This window comes from Monodelphis domestica, chromosome 2, assembly GCF_027887165.1.
Source record: "Monodelphis domestica isolate mMonDom1 chromosome 2, mMonDom1.pri, whole genome shotgun sequence".
NCBI classification, from domain to species: Eukaryota; Metazoa; Chordata; class Mammalia; order Didelphimorphia; family Didelphidae; genus Monodelphis; species Monodelphis domestica.
Genome location: NC_077228.1, coordinates 149,410,370 through 149,426,534, shown reverse-complemented (window position 1 = coordinate 149,426,534; position 16,165 = coordinate 149,410,370). Strand labels below are relative to the sequence as shown.

Below are 16,165 nucleotides of genomic sequence, written 5' to 3'. Positions count from 1 at the left end.
TTGTCCCATAACTCTGAATCCAACAATCAAACTAGAAGAATAATGATATCAAAATGATGAGTTTTTGTGTCTCAAGTATTTGTGGCATATGGTCATTAAGAAATAATCACTACAAAATTATTCAATGAAATTCAGTCTATTTTGTTTCTATTCTATTTCTTGACTTAATGAATTATCCATTAGTCATGTCAGGCTAATATATATGTTTGGTATGCATAAACACTTTTCATGACTAGTTGATCCAACTTCATTTTATTGTATGGACAATAGTCATCTGTGATCCACTTGATTTTCCCATGTGAGTAGTTTAGGCTGACTTCCCTTGAGTGATCATGAATCATACTTGACCCCAGAAAAGTCTCACTCTACCCACAGCCCCATGCCACAATTCCAATTGTATCCCAATGCCATTTCCCAAAAAGCCTTCCCCAGCCCACCTTTTTTAGGAAAGTGGAATGCATCTTTCAAGAACTCATGTGGGGAATGGCTAAACAAATTGTGGTATATGATTGTGATAACATAATGCTATTCCATAAGAAGTGATTAGCAAGTTGACTAAAAAAAAACACAAGTTGAAAGAACTACATGAGATAATGAACAGTAAAATGAATAGGGCCAGAACATTATAAAGAGCCATAGAATTAATCCTGGCAGAATAAGCTGTTAACATTACCTCTAGAAAGTGGGCTGGGACATGTGTGGAAAGGATTTATCACATGAATATGTAGAAAAGCAAGAAAAACATATGAGATATTTGTGATTTCATTTCTATATAATCTTTTTCTTTGTATATGGAAATGTTTGTTGTATTTGATTTGTAAAATTTGGAATAAAAATAAATTCTGTAGTATTTTAACACATATATATGGCAGGTGGGTCAGGGATTCTACCCCTATCACAATTTATATAAGAACAGATCTGGATTTGTGTCAAAGAAACCTGATAAACAATTAACTGTTATGGATTTCTAGAAACAAATGAAAACTTTATGGGGGAACTAAGAACATTTAAGGAAGGGTATTGTATACAAGTTCCTATATTCTCCATGTGATTTACAAGTTCCTACTATTCTAAATGCTGCAGGACATGGAATATTTAAATTTTTTGCTATTCTATTTAGATGATATGGTATAGAAATTCCTATTGTTTTGAACATTTTATTTTTTTTAATATTATAAGAAAATTGAATAATCATCACTATACAAAAATCTTCTATTTGTCTTTTTTTTTAGTCACAAGTGGATTGTCTATCACATGCATATATTTTGGAAATTCATATTTTCTTCTTTTCAACAAACTATTATTTTAGGTATTATCTCCATATAGATTTGTTTTACCCTGACAAAGGAGATCAAACTACATTTACATATAGGGAGCAGTTGTCTCATTGGAGATACTAAACAATGAATGAAATAAGAACAATTTGTGGAAGTTGTTCTGGAGGGGGCCACAGCTACCTTTGGTTCACATGCAAATTTAGTAGATCTCTGAGCTCATGTAAGCTCTTTGAAAGTAGGGTAGTTTCATTCTTTGTTCTTTGTTCTTATTTCACCATCAGTATATGCTTAATAAATATTAGTTGATTACCAGATTGATTACATTAACTGAGGTAGAAGTTGAACTACTTTCTCTTGAACCTTACACATAAGAGAGAGAACTTTGTGTATTAAAAGGGGGATTAATTTGTAACCAAGGGGTTAAGACTTTCAGTATAGAAAGGGGAAAGAGAGGAGAACCTCCCTTCCACAAAGCGGGGCTCAGGGGAGACAGCAGATGTAATGAGTTGGCTCAGAGAGAGGAGAGGGGGTTTGAAGATTTTCCCCCCTTCTACCTTCCCTCCTTAGCTAAAGTTGCTCTCCCCAATTCCCTATTGTCCCTCTTGCCCCCCCCCCACTACTCTAGACCAAAAGGTCTTCCCTTGATCTGTTCACTCACACTTAGCTTGGGGAACAGATAACCTTTAATGTTAACTCAATAAGGTAATACAAAAGGAATAATGGGCAAGAATGAGAAACAGAAAGTGGGGAAGGAGTTCCCTGTCTCTACCTAAACTGTTTTGCTCTGTCCTCGACTTTGGGGAATTCAGGCTTTGGCAGCCTGAGCCAACTGAGAGAAAGTCAGGTTGACTCACCCCTGGGCAACAGGAGCTGAGTTAAAGTCTGCTCAGATTTCTCTTTACAAAGTCCCTTCAATTGGGAAGTGTTGGGGGGAAAGATTTCCAGTCACCTGCAGGAAAAGTGGGTAACCCTCAGGAGAAAGTCTTTTTCCCAACTTCTCTCTTTGGCTTCTCAAGACTGAGAGACCCTCACTGTTCTTCAAACCAGAGTCTACTCCTCTGGATTCCACTTCTGGGGTCCCTCCCTTGTTGAGGTGATCAATTTCACATACTTTTCAGCCTGGCTTTTTTCCTCTAGTGCCAGCCTCTGTCACACTTGTCAAAGAAAAGATTTTGAGTGTTTTTTTCTCTGCTAAATCAAATACAACTATGTAGTCAGCAAAAAAAAAAATCTGATTAGAATATATTTTTTCTACATTCTTACTTAACTGTATGACTACAAAAGCAATAAGCTATGAAATATCTTTGTGGAAAATGTACCTTTTCCATTTGATGGAGACTGATTATGTTCTTAATATATTTAGAGATTATTGTTACAAATACTGGACAAATTAGAAAGTAATCATATGGGTTATGGCAAGAATTTTTCACACTTCCACTATCAATGCATTTTCTCTCAAATTATCTAATTTTTGTACTCTCTGTGTGAATAACATATACACACCCTTACCTTCTATCTAAGTGCCACTAAGTATCAATTCCAAGGCAAAAGAGTGGTAAGAGTTAGGAAGTTGGGGTTAAGTGACTTGCCCAGGATCACACAGCGAGGAAGTAAGTATCTGACATCAAATTTGAAACCAGGCCTTTCCATCTTCAGGCTTGGCTTTATAACCACTATAGTCAGGTAGACTACCCCTGGACTTTAATATTTCACATGTAAAGTTACTTGCATGTTGTGTCCTCTTCCTGTAAAATGTGGATAATTGCACCTACTTTCCAGGGTTATTATGAAGATCATAAAAGATAATTACAAATAGCTTAGCATAGTATGTGGCATATAGTAAGTGCTTTAAAATGTCCTTCTCCATTAGAATGTAACCTTCTAAAGGGAAAGGACTGTTATTACTTTTCTTTTGTCAAAATATGGGTTTATAACTCAATTTGCTTCAACTTATTGAGCATAAAATTGTTGGGAAAAGATCTGTTCATTAGCTTCTTGATCAATCTTTAACTCTTACCACAACTTGTGGTACTCTAAAAGAATTTCAACATAAGTATATTCCAATTAAAGTAACTTCTCTTTTACCTTTTACATTTGTAGAAGTTCACAATGGTTGTGATTGGGCTATTAATTAATGAGAATTTATCTTCACAATAATCCTTCTGTCTTCTGGTACCATTTTGCCATACACCAATCCCCTTGCATCCAACTACTGGATATTTAGACTTCAAGTAGACCAACAGAATTTGTATTTTGGGTTGTCTTGGCAACAATTGGGATGCCAGTGATGATATTTATGAGGAAATTCATAACAGAAAAGTAACATTAGGGTAGGGGTTCATATTTTAAGACTGGCATCAGAATAGAAATCTTGGTCTTAAATGATAGAGTAGAACAAGAACTTAAAAACTTGGATGGCAACATTTGGGAATGATGAATGAAAAGAATAGCAAGAAGGAAGAAATATCTTACTTGGAAACCTCAGAGAATGCAAATACTGATGAAATATATGTATGTATATATAATTGCAAACCATTCACTTTGTTCTTTCTAGCATTAAAAACCTAGTGTTGGAGGCTGGCAGCCTGGTCTTGAAGGGGTCTCCAGCTGACAGAGACCTTAGCCAGGGGAGGCAGAAAGAGAAGGGCTCCTGCCGCCTCCCCACCCCCACCTCCCTGTACATCTTGTTCCATTAAGATTCAGGACCCTGAGGAGAAAGCTCAATTGTTTCACCACCATGGCATGGTCACATTACACATTTCACTGGACGAACAACAGGCCAGCAGGGCATTTCCCTTACAGCGAAATGGCCCCGTATGGGCACAGGCATGTTTTCTTTTGGGCTTGGCCATGGCTGTGGGACAGGCAGGTGGGATCAGCGGGCTCAAGGCTGGCAGCCCACCCCTGAACACGGAGGGTGTGGTCTACAATGCAATATACCAAATGCAATCATGAACTAAATAAACTAGCATTTCAGTGCTTTGAAATGCTGAATGAAGGGTTGGAGACAAGGTCTTGGGCAAAGCTTACTGGTCTGCTTCCCGGGAGCCAATCACAGCTCACCAGGAAAAAACACATTTGCTGCCACCTTCCATTTATTAGGTGGGAAGTGTCAAAGACCCAGAGGTAAGAGCAGGCTCTAGTTATTTAACAACTAGGATCAGGATTGGTCCGCATTCATCTTAATCTACAACAGTAGAAAACCAAATTCATTCCCTGGGCATAGTTTCTGTATATAGTTTTTATCCAGGGGACCAGCTCCTGATCTGACATAGTTGGGGAAAAGGCAGCCAGGGCCAGATCTAGTGATGTCAGCAGATAAAAGCTAAAATGGGCAGTCCTAGGCACAAGAACAAGGCAGTGGCATTGGGTAGGGGCATTTTTTTAAAAAGAGAGGAAGGAGAAAAAAAAGTCTGTGAACTAGAAGTAAGGTCGCATTAGGGGTTAATTTCAAGAATACTGACAGGTTTTTGTTAGTAAAAGACGAGACCTTTGGCATTCTATTTAAAAACATAGAAACCAGAGACTGTGTTCAAGAAGGTATATGGTGTCTGCCACTAACAATGGAAAATAAGATGGTATCCACAGTCACTGCTTTCTAACAGCTTCTCCAAAAAGGGGAAACTAATTGAAGTCAATGAAAAATCAGAACAATGACACCGAATGTCAGGCCTGAAAATTCAGAGATCAGGGAAAGAAGACCAAAAAAGAGGAAAAGTGTGCCTCCAAACAGTCCCAAGTTAAGAGTAAAAGGGGTGACCTGTAGTTTATCAGAGGAGACTCCTTCCCTTCCCCTCCACACCTTTTCAAAACAGAAGAATCTGTAATAAAGAAAGCAAGTAAGGAAATAAATGTGTTTCCTGTCTCCTTCAGCTATGCAACTAGAATGGAAAGTGAATTGGCAAGGAACTAACTTTACTTTTACCTAATGAGCCTTGATGTAAATGACAAGGAATTCTTAGTTGTAGGTCCTAGGGATAAACACAGAGGAAATATACCAAAAATCAATGTGTCTAGGGAAAGAAGACTAAGAAAACTAAGTCCCCAGCAGCCTTAAGATGGGGAGCCTGTTTTTAGCTCTAGCCAATAAAAAATCCAGCTGAATATGAGAACCAAAATGTTTCAATTCATCATTGAATACAGTAGTCATCTACATCTAAAGATATCCCACACTCCGGGAAAGGACAGGGAATTCAAATACATTTAAAATCTATAATTATTGAGAAAGGAGTTCTATTCAAGTAATTTCATTCTGGAAATATCAGAAGCATGCAGAATCAAAATAAATGTTTTCTTTAAGGGAAAGGGGAGACATTTTTTCAAATAAATCTGTGTCAAGGTATAAGAATGATAAAAAAAGTGCCCAATTTCACTTTGGGGTGGGTTTCCTGTGGGAGAGCCTGCAAGGGCAGCTGGCAAAGAGAAATGGAAAAGTGGAGTTCTAGGAACTCTGGATGAGAATCTATTCTAATCAATACAGCGGATCCACTACTGCCAACAATTATTTATGTGCACCAAGAAGAGCTATTTCAGAAATGTTCCTGGAGAAATTTTCCTCTCCCATCAGCAACATGCTTTCTCATCTTTATGTACTCCCCAATTTCACTCCCCAAATCATGTGTGACTCCTACAGCCTTTACTCTGTTGACCCTTAGTTCTGTAGCATCAGAGGTGTTTACAGAACTTTCCCACAACTTGTATTTAAAAATAATAATAATTCAGTCTCTCAACATAACCCTTCATGAACAAACAAGGTCTTTTTTTCTCTTCTGTTCCATAAAAATGAAATTTCCCTTATTGAATGGCAGTCTGTACATCTGGAAGATTTTAGAGTGCAAGTGATGTTCCAGATGTGTCAAAATGGTTCTCTTTAAGGTAGTGGCCGACTTTAGGCAGTTTCAGTTGATACTCATGCTATACAAGTCATCCTTCTCCAGTGCCTCCTGGGAGCACTTTCCTTTCTTCCCTTTCTTTCCTGCATCCAAGGGACCAGGGAAACCTGGGAGGAAGGATGCCTTATAAAACTCATCATCCCAACACTGGTAAAAGCAACACATATGCTACTTTTGTCACTATTTGATCCTCAGAGGCCAGGGATACCTTAGTATCATCAAAGTAATACCATTTGCAATTTGTTTTTTTCATATGCAATATAGTGAACCACACCCATGGCTCCATAATAATTGGATACAGCAATGAGGTTATAGACATAAGGGCCAGCTGCTGGGTCACAGACAAACTGAGACATATGTAGGTCTCTTATTAGAAATTTAACCACAGGGTTAAGTTTATCTCTCCAGCATCTCTTGTATGAAAATTGTTTGAGGTGAACCTTTGGCAAGGACCACAAGTCAAATTTCTTTGTGGTCTGTTGATGTTTCTTATAATTAAGACAATACCAGGGATCATGCTACCCCAGGATTTCCATGGTATTGAAGAGCTCAATGCAGTCTTGAAGGGCCACCATTGTTTTCTTCTTCTTCTGGGGCTGGAGCATGCTGCTACATTTATCATAAGCCTTTGATTCTTGTTCATCATAGTGAAGACACCGGGTTTCGGTATCCCAATTAACAGTAATTGTGGAATGAGAATTCAGTTTGAAGAACTTCCCATCTGCTACAAGAGAATTGATGTCAGTGGTGCCATAGGAATTCACCAGGCTGAAGGTGAAAAGCCTTTTTTTGCAGTGCTGGCTTCTGAATCTCTTTGGGACTTTCTGACAGGACTCATTTCCCAATTCATGTTCAGCACAGTCTTCAGCTGAACAGGACTCTGTCTCTGTAGCTTGTCCTTTGCTGTCATCTTGGTGTTCCATTTCTTCTTCTTCTTCTTCACAAATGCCATTGGGACCATTACAGGTAGGATTGTCCAAGTGTGGTATTGCAGAGTCATCTGGTAAAGGATGTTTTATGTAGTGGCTGATATGCCCACAGAAAACCTGGTACAAGTAGTCAAGGGTTAACTTGTGCTTTGAGACAGAGTTTAACAATACTTGCCCATATAGAATGGTCCCAGAAGATGAGCTTGTCTGCCTGATTTTCCTCTCTCTGAAGTAAACTGGAAAAGTGACACATTTTGATCCATCCTTGGCTATGTTGCAGACTTTGTATACAAAGATGTAATCCCAGGTCATAATATGATTTAAACCTTCATCCATTTGGAAAATTTTGTGGAACAGATGATTATACATATCTGTGACCACCCTATTTTCAGTAGCAATGCCAGAGAGCTTTGAGAGAGCCTCACACAGATCAGACACAGTGCCCACATTGATACAGTCACACGATACTGGGTAGGGCTACATTGTGGATCTGCAGAGACCAAGAACACCTCCATCATCTTCAAGGGCAAAGGGAGAACTAAATAACAGAATGGATCAAAAGTCACAGAAATTTTAGAACATTCTGGGCAAGCCAATGTAGATTTGAAAAGGCCATGGAATGTGTCCACTATCACAGAATCATTTCTTATCCTGTGATTCTCCTATGCTTCCTTTGCCACCACCAAGTCAGGCTGTCCATTGGCATCTTTTAGTTCCCAGTATGGTTTCTTCTTCACATGGTTTAGATCTTCATGCAATCCTTCCAGAAAAAAAGGCTAATAACTCTTAAGAATCCTGTTGCTGGTAACCTGAAAACTGAGGGGCAAAACGACTAACTTGGGTTTTGAACATCCGTGGGGTAACCTGAGTATTCCTCCCAGATCCCATCTGTTTAATGAGTTCAGCATAAGCCTCAGCAATTTCCCCTTTCATGCCCAAAGGATTGTCTTAATTGATTTCAGCCTCATATTTATGTTTTAGAAAGTATTCTGTCAATGGTGCAGTGTTACTCAGGCACTGCAAAGCAGAATTCATGAAGTAGATGTTCCCCAGGTTTCCATGTCCACAAAGCCTAGGTTGAGTGTGAGATTGAGACTCTCCGCAACTATAAGAGTTGAGAAGCCAGAACCTCCCCTGGTGAGACCAGAACTGTGCATGCCAGAAGAGTTAGGGCTATCACCATTTGTAATGGGAGAAGTGGACATGGAGGAATAGGAGCTTGCTGTTGATTTTGGAGAGGTAGTAAATGCTCTGCTAGTGCTTGATTTGAACTGAAGTGTCTGCCTAGGCTATGTGCCATCTTCATTTTGGGGCTCAATGACTAGTACCTGCCCTTGGTATAAACCAGCATCTTTCACAGTGTTGTCTGGCTTGTTGAGCTGCTCATATGTATTACTCACATAATTTGTTTCATAACCTGGTCTTCCTCTCATCAGGAATGTTAAATAGTTTCTGCATTTCCTTCTCAATGGTTGCTATGCTATCTGCTTTGCTGAAATGGCAACTCAGCATATTGGTGGGGTCACTGTTTTCACAGAGCTTCAGTTCCAGCAAATAAACTTCTACTTTGCAGTATTTGACAAACAGACTATGTTCCACAACTTTTCTGACTATGGGCTGTTACCTCTCTACACAGCCATACCAACTCATTAATTTATTCCAGGCTTCAGTAGGAACCAATACATAGTCTAGTTCATCAGTTAAATGCTCCTTTATTCTTTGACTTTCAGGATATGAAAAAAGTCCAAAGGTATCTATTGGGCCAGGAAACAAGTTGTTTTCACCCACATTGTATGTATCCCAGCTATCAAAGCCCACATATTCCTTCCACTGCTTGAACCATTTTCTGTCAATCAGATACCACTGTGCCCTTTGCTGAAGTGCCATCTTCATCAGGGCCCCAAGCTCAGATTTCTGGGTCTCGGCATCTGGCCACTACCCACAGTCTCCATCTTCCCCCATCTCCTTCCCAGATCCTGAAATATTCTTTAAAAGGTTGATATGCCTGAGATGGTTTAAGTCATTTTTACTCTTACATGCAATTGCTGTGTTGAGTTTTTTTGCTTACATCTACTTGATCCCAGGCATTCCAATCATGCCATCTTCTTTCCATGCCTCTCTCATCCCTAAGTTCTTCCTCACTCTTATATAGGTTTGAAGTAAAAAACCCAGTAACTTCCTTGTACATAATAGGTATTTAATTTTTGTGGGGGGATAATGGAGAAATAGGACTGAAACTGAAAGCATTAACCAAATAACTCCTCCATCAACTCCAAAAATTTGTATTGCTTCTTTTAAATCAAATTGCCCATATATTGGAAAATAGAGAATGCTTTTCAAGCTCATGATTTCCATTTTGAAACTTCTCATCCTCTCAGTCTATCCTGTTAAATATGTTGAAATGTCAGTGAGCTCATTTTCTCTCCTGCCAAAATAATTAAATACTGGGCTTTGGGCATTGAAATGTCTCCTAAATATGCTGCAGTTGGGATTAGAAACTTATTAATATTGAAGTCTTTTCCTTTGGGCAAGCTTAAGGAACACTTCTCAAAGAGTAGAATCTCAATTATCTAAGGACTATTTGACCATCATATCTTTAGGAGAAAGGAAAACTCAGCCAGAAAATCTTTAATAAATAAAAATTCATTGTATATTCTGTATCATATTCATCATAACTATGCATGTTATAATATACTTGAACTTCCAGATAATGAAACAAAGTATAACAAAGAAACTTTGATATGAAGGTAATGGAAAAAGTATTTATGAAGAATTTGGAAAATATTGAAAATAAAACATTTCCATAGACCCTGTGTAAAAACAACTGAAGAAATGACTTCTAGCAAAATTGACAAAAAATTATCAAGTAGTTACAAAAAAAATTATAATTTTCATTGTACAATTTTAAACTATGTTGCAAGATAGTTCTTTTAAGGAATAAATTGATTGAGATATATTCCATAATACTGTGTTAATATTTTTCCTAATCAATTTATTTTAATACATGGAAAGATTCTTCCCCAATCTATTTACAGTGTTTTCATTTACATGACCAATATATTCTAAGACCTTTTACATAAATTGAAAATTGAATATGATAGCAATTTTAATAATTTTAATATATAATTTTAATAAGTATTTCTTTAAAAAAAAACTATTTAAAACAATATGTGTATTGGTTCCAAGCAGAAGAAGAAGGCTAGACAATGTGGTTTAAATGACTTGCCCACAGTCACATAGTTGGGAAGTGTCTGAGGTCATATTTGAACCTAGGACCTCCCGTCTCTAGGCCTGGCTCTCAATCCACTGAACTACACAGCTTCCCCTAACAAGTATTTCTTATATGAACATACCTAGGAACTTTACTAGCAGCATCAATCCATTTATACTTGTGACTATTACTAATAACTAAATAGTGTTAATGAAACAAAGAGAAGCATTGCACTGATGCAAACATGACTTGTTAAAAGGGAGAATTTGAGACAAAGATTGAGGTGGGAGCTAATGTTTGGGGCAAAACAATGTAATAACTAATGTTTCTCAGAGAGAGAATGAGTCTGGTTGGATGAACTGCTGCCAGGCCCTCCACTGTTTAGAAAAATGATGTAGGTTTATCATGTAATTAAATTTTTTATTTCATGTATTATTTTGCTTTTTTTTTCATTTGCTAATCACATATTCCTGAATTCATGTATTTTGAGTTCATTTCAAATGAAGTCCTATTCTATGCAGTTATTGTTGGCACATCTGGTAGGATTTCAGGAAATAAAATATTGCCTCTAAGAAAGTCTGCCTTATAATACGGTATTTTGAGATTTCTTCCAGTTGAGAAAATTGAGATTGATCTGAATTATTTGATCTATTCACAAGTAATTTATTTTGTCTTGAAATTGATTTTGTCCTGTAACTGCTTAAATCATGGTTCTTTGTCTCTGAAATTAGTTCAGAATTTATCTGGTTTTTAATGGGTTAAATTTAGAAATCTAGCTTTCCTACTAATTACAGATCTATTCTTGCTTCAAGAAATTTTGCTAACCATGGAGAATATGTGAGAAAGAAAGAATTTGGAACTGATATGTTTATGCCACCAATCTAACCTTCAAGGAAATCTGATTTGACATGAAAAAGTCTGGACTGCTATTTCCTACCTGGGTTCCAAAAATGAATACATTTTAGTTTCATGAGAAAAGACGGGGGTTATTGCTTGCCTCCATTACCAAATTTCCAAATAGTCATTTTGTTCCTGATTTTCTACTCTGTAGACATCATGTCCTTAATTCCATGGTGTCATCTTTTATATCCTTTGTTCTGTACTCCACCAAACCTAAAAATTGGGAGTTTTCTGTCTACTCAAGGTCTTTGGCATAAATGGAGGCAAGCCACTGACAGTTAGCATAAAGTCCAACATATGCCCAACATGTGGGCATCTTCCTTGAAAACAATACTCTGTGAGTTCACTACTACTCCTACTTATACAGGAAACTTGTATTTTTGGATAAGTCTAATTGTGAGAACAGCTTTCTGATATCAAATCTGAATCTGCTTTTTCTCTCTATTATTTGTTCCTAGTTCTGCCTTCAGAGCCCAAGTCTAACCTTTCTTTAATGTGATAGACCTTTACATATTTGACAATAATGATCATATTTCTATTGTCTGCACTTTTGCAGCTAACTTCACCCCAGTGTCTTTAAAATATTCTTTTGATGAGTTCGTCATCTTCTTTGCAGCTCTTTACCTTAAGGATAGCCTTTCTAAAAAGTGCTTCACAATATGTAAATACTTTAAATATCCTTTCAATAAATCAATGAATATTTATTAAATTCCTGTTGTGGACCAGAGACACTGTGTTTAGTGCTAAGGGCAGAAGCAAGGTCATATAACAGAGAATGAATACAAAGGCTTGGTTCTGTAAGCCCCCTACCACTATTATTGAAGTTGAGAAATATTTGACTGGTAGTATATGCTAAGGATCAGAAACAAATTAGAGAGATTTAAATATGTTTATGTTTATGGAAGAGAAATTTGAAAGAAGTATGGAAGAAGGAAAAGATATAGGACAGAGAGAGGGAAGGAGGAAAAGAAGGAAGGAAGAAGTCTTCAAATTATACACTAGTGAACTTAATTTCAAATTATTGGCAAATATCTAATTATATTAATAAAATCCAAGTTTGTGAACATGTAAAAATGGAAAAACCACTTTAGTTTTATCACAAATAAGTGATATCAGAATAGAATAACCTCATTTCCTACTTTGACAGGGTAAAGTATTAAAGTCCCAGAGGTAATAAGTTAGGTATCTTATATTGGATTTCAGTTGAGCATCTGACAGTTTTTCTCACACTACTCTTGTAGTGAAAAGGAGAAAAGTGGGATAGATAGTATGGTTAACCTGGAGAAAGCAATACTTAGGTAGAATGTTATCTCATTCTTCCCATATTTGAAGAGCTGTCAGTGGAAGAGAAGTTAGACTTATCTATACTTCCCAGAGGACAGAGTTAGAGGCAATATATATATATATATATATATATATATATATAAGTTGCAGAGAAAAAGATTAGGCTGGAAATATGGAAAATAATATTTCTAATACTGTTAGTCTCAAATAGGCTATTCTACTTCAGTAGGTACCAGATTTCTGCTGAGTTTGATTGATCACTTATTCAGTATGTTGTAGAAGTTATAGATTGGATTAGATGACCTCAGAGACTTCTTTTTTCTCCCACTTAATAGAATCCTTGGCTTCCTTTCTAGTGCAGCCATCTGCCACAAAAACCTTTTTCCTGATCCAATACCCCCAATGCCAGATGTTAGCATTCTTGAAATGATATTGTACAGTTTAGCATATACTTTTTATATGCTTTCTTGTGTATATGTTTGTTTTTTCTGGTCCCATCCCCTAGCAGAATTAACGCTGTTTCAGAATAAAGATTATTTGATTTTTAAAATTTTCTAATACCACATAGGACTGAGCTTTATATATCTTAATCAGAAGAATAGCTTAAAATATTTCAAATATTAGTAAATTTTTAATGTAAGAGAAAAATTATGGTTTGTAATATGGTCTCTGAGGAGCAGTATTGCTTGCAGTGAGAAGGAACAGATTCCTTGAGAAGCAGAACCACCTGCAGTTAGAAGGAATCTGTGACCACTTCTCCCTCCACACCTCAATTGTTTTAATTTTCATTCCTCTAATCAAAGCATTTTTCATGTATCTATTGCTAGCTTAGATTTCTTTTTCTGAAAACAGTCTGTTCATGCCCTTTAACCATTTATCTACTGGGGAATGATTCTTATTTTTAATATATTTGACTTGGTTCCATAGATCTCTGAGACATAAGGCATTTTTCAGAGAGACTTTTTTTTTTAACCCTTACCTTCCATTTTGGAATAAAATACTGTGTATTGATTCCAAGGCATAAGAGTGGTTAGTGCTAGGCAATGGGGGTTAACTGACTTGCCCAGTCACACAGCTGGGAAGTGTCTGAGATCAAATTCGAACCTAGGACCTCCCATCTCTAGGCCTGGCTCTCAATCCACTGACCTACTCAGCTGCCTCCTTAGAGTGACTTTCTAAAAAAAAACTTTACCCATTCTTCTGTTTTATTTCCAATTTTGACTGCATTAGTTTGTACAAAAACTTTTTCTTTGCATGTAATCAAAATTTATCTCTTTAATTACCCTTAATCCTCTCTGTCTCTTATTTATAGATTAAACTCATTTTTCCATGCTATTCAAATTTACTTACAAGATCACTGTCAAATAATTTGTCCATCTTCACCATATCTTGGTAGATAGTGTGAGATATTGGTTATGCCTGGTTTTTGCCAAACTGCTTTCCATTTTCTACAGCAATTTTTGTCAAATGGTGAGTTCTTACCCCATAAGTTTGTATATTTGGTTTTATCAAAACACTAGAAAACTCTAGTTATTAACTACTCTGTGTATTATGTACTATTTGCACTGATCCACTACTATAGTTCTTAGGAAACATCAGATTGTTTTGGTGATCATTGCTTTGTAATATGGTTTGAAATCTATAATTCCTTCATATTTTTTTCATTGATTCCCTTAATATTCTTGGCCTTTTGTTCTTCCAGAAGAATTTTATAAATTTTCTACCTCTATTAAATAATTCTTTGTTAGTTTGATTGGTATGGACCTGAACATGTAGGTTAACTTAAGTAGTATTTTCTTTTTATTTTATTGGCTTGGCCTAACCATGAGCAAAAAATATTTCTCCAATTATTTAGTTCTTCCTTTATATGAAGAGTCTTTTGTAATTATGGTCATATAAATCCTGGATAGGTATGGATAGGTAGAATCCCAAATATTCTGCATCTTCTGCAATAATTTTAAAAGGAATTTTTCTTTCTAATTCTTTCTTATTGGTTTTGTTGATATATGGAAATTCTGATTACTTATAAGGGTTTATTTTTAAGCCTGCAACTCTGCTGAGTTGCATCATATCCTCTGTGAAGAGTAATAGTGTTGTTTCTTCATTGTCTATTTTTATTCATTCAATTCTTTTTCTTATCTTATTTTTATAGCTAACAATCCTAGGATAATATGAAATAAAAGTGCTGATAATCAAAAGAAAATAATAAAATAGTAGAATGCAAACTAGCATGGTACAAAAACTTGCAGAGTTTCACTTCTTTAGGTGTAACTGGGTTTTCTTATGAATGCTCAAATTACCTAAGATTGAGATGGTCTGTTTTTCTGCATTCTCCAAGGTGAGTAAGAGTAGCATCCTTCCACTAGCTGTTTAGTTGTAACAGAATGCAACTTTAAAACTTCTTTTTTCCATGAGCCCTTTTCTGCTGACTCTGGAGGGTGAAGATCACAATTCACCTCCCAACATACATATGATGAAACTTTTTAGGATATTTATCTCTTTTTTTAACCTAATAACTCTAAGAAATTGTTGATCTTTCCTTGCTCTGTTTCTGTTCTTACATACAAGAAGTTATCACAACTGGTGACCTTTGAGACAGGATTACCACTTGGATGACACAACCAAACAAAATTACAAGCATGATGAATCAGTGGAACTGTGACTTTAGCTCCAAGGGGGTTTGGACTAAGAACTTTTTTGGAATATTTTTTATAGGAATAGAGTTCAACTATGAACTTAATTACCTTCTAGCCTAAAGGATGAGACAGTGTAGGGGGAATGATTAAATCCCATATTAGGGAGAAAGTTTGTATATTTGTAGTTATATTTTTGAACTTTTTGTGTAAAAGATAATTCCTAACAGTTAAATGGAATTAGAGTTCAGAGGAGTTATCTCTTATGCTTGAGGAATAAAAATAGTGTAGTCCTGAGCCATTGATATGAAGCCTAGATACTCCCCAAATATCCCAAATATGTCAGAGAACCCTGAAAAAGAAGTGAAATACAGTATAACTGGCTTTTAGATAAGGGGAACTTTGGGAATCAGTATTATATATGTAAACACAAGTGGTTCCCAAAAGTATTTTTTTCTATATATGGAATCTCTTGACATGATGAGAGATCATTCATTCATAAATAATTTGATAAGAAATGCTACTATTCAAGGATGCTATAAACAAATAATTTTGACATTTATTTAATTTTCCTAATATTTATTAAAATTCTCCTCTACCCAAGGTAAGAGTATTATTGGGTAGAGCCAACCTTCGTGTCAAGAAGGTCTGGACTGATATCTAACCTGCCACAGAATTACTATGTGACCCTTGGCAAAATATGCAACATCTCAGTACTCCTAAGTCCAAAAAAATTGCCTAACTATTCTCTTAGTGGAAATTTCCTCACCAGTAATTTATTTTGAAATTATGAGTTTAAATAATAATTAAAATTACTAATAATTACAAGTGAGGAATTGACCCATAGTATCTTGTCAATTATACAGGCATGACAAAATGACCATTCTACCTAAAAGTTCTTTTGAAAGAGAATAAGGGTGAAAAAAAAAGCAAAAAAAAATCACTGTAAGCTGAAAAATCAAAAATATAATTTGAATAAACATAAACTCTCCTCTTTTTAGCTGACATCCTTAAAAAGAGAAGGAAATAACAAATATAT

The 16,165-nt window shown here is 36.1% G+C and overlaps 1 pseudogene; it reads right to left on the bottom strand.

Annotated features, from left to right (window-relative positions):
- Nucleotides 1-6,175: 6,175 nt before the first annotated feature.
- On the bottom strand, nucleotides 6,176-13,870 carry LOC100027879 (ubiquitin carboxyl-terminal hydrolase 4-like; annotated as a pseudogene).
- Between the last annotated feature and the right edge of the window lie 2,295 nt (nucleotides 13,871-16,165).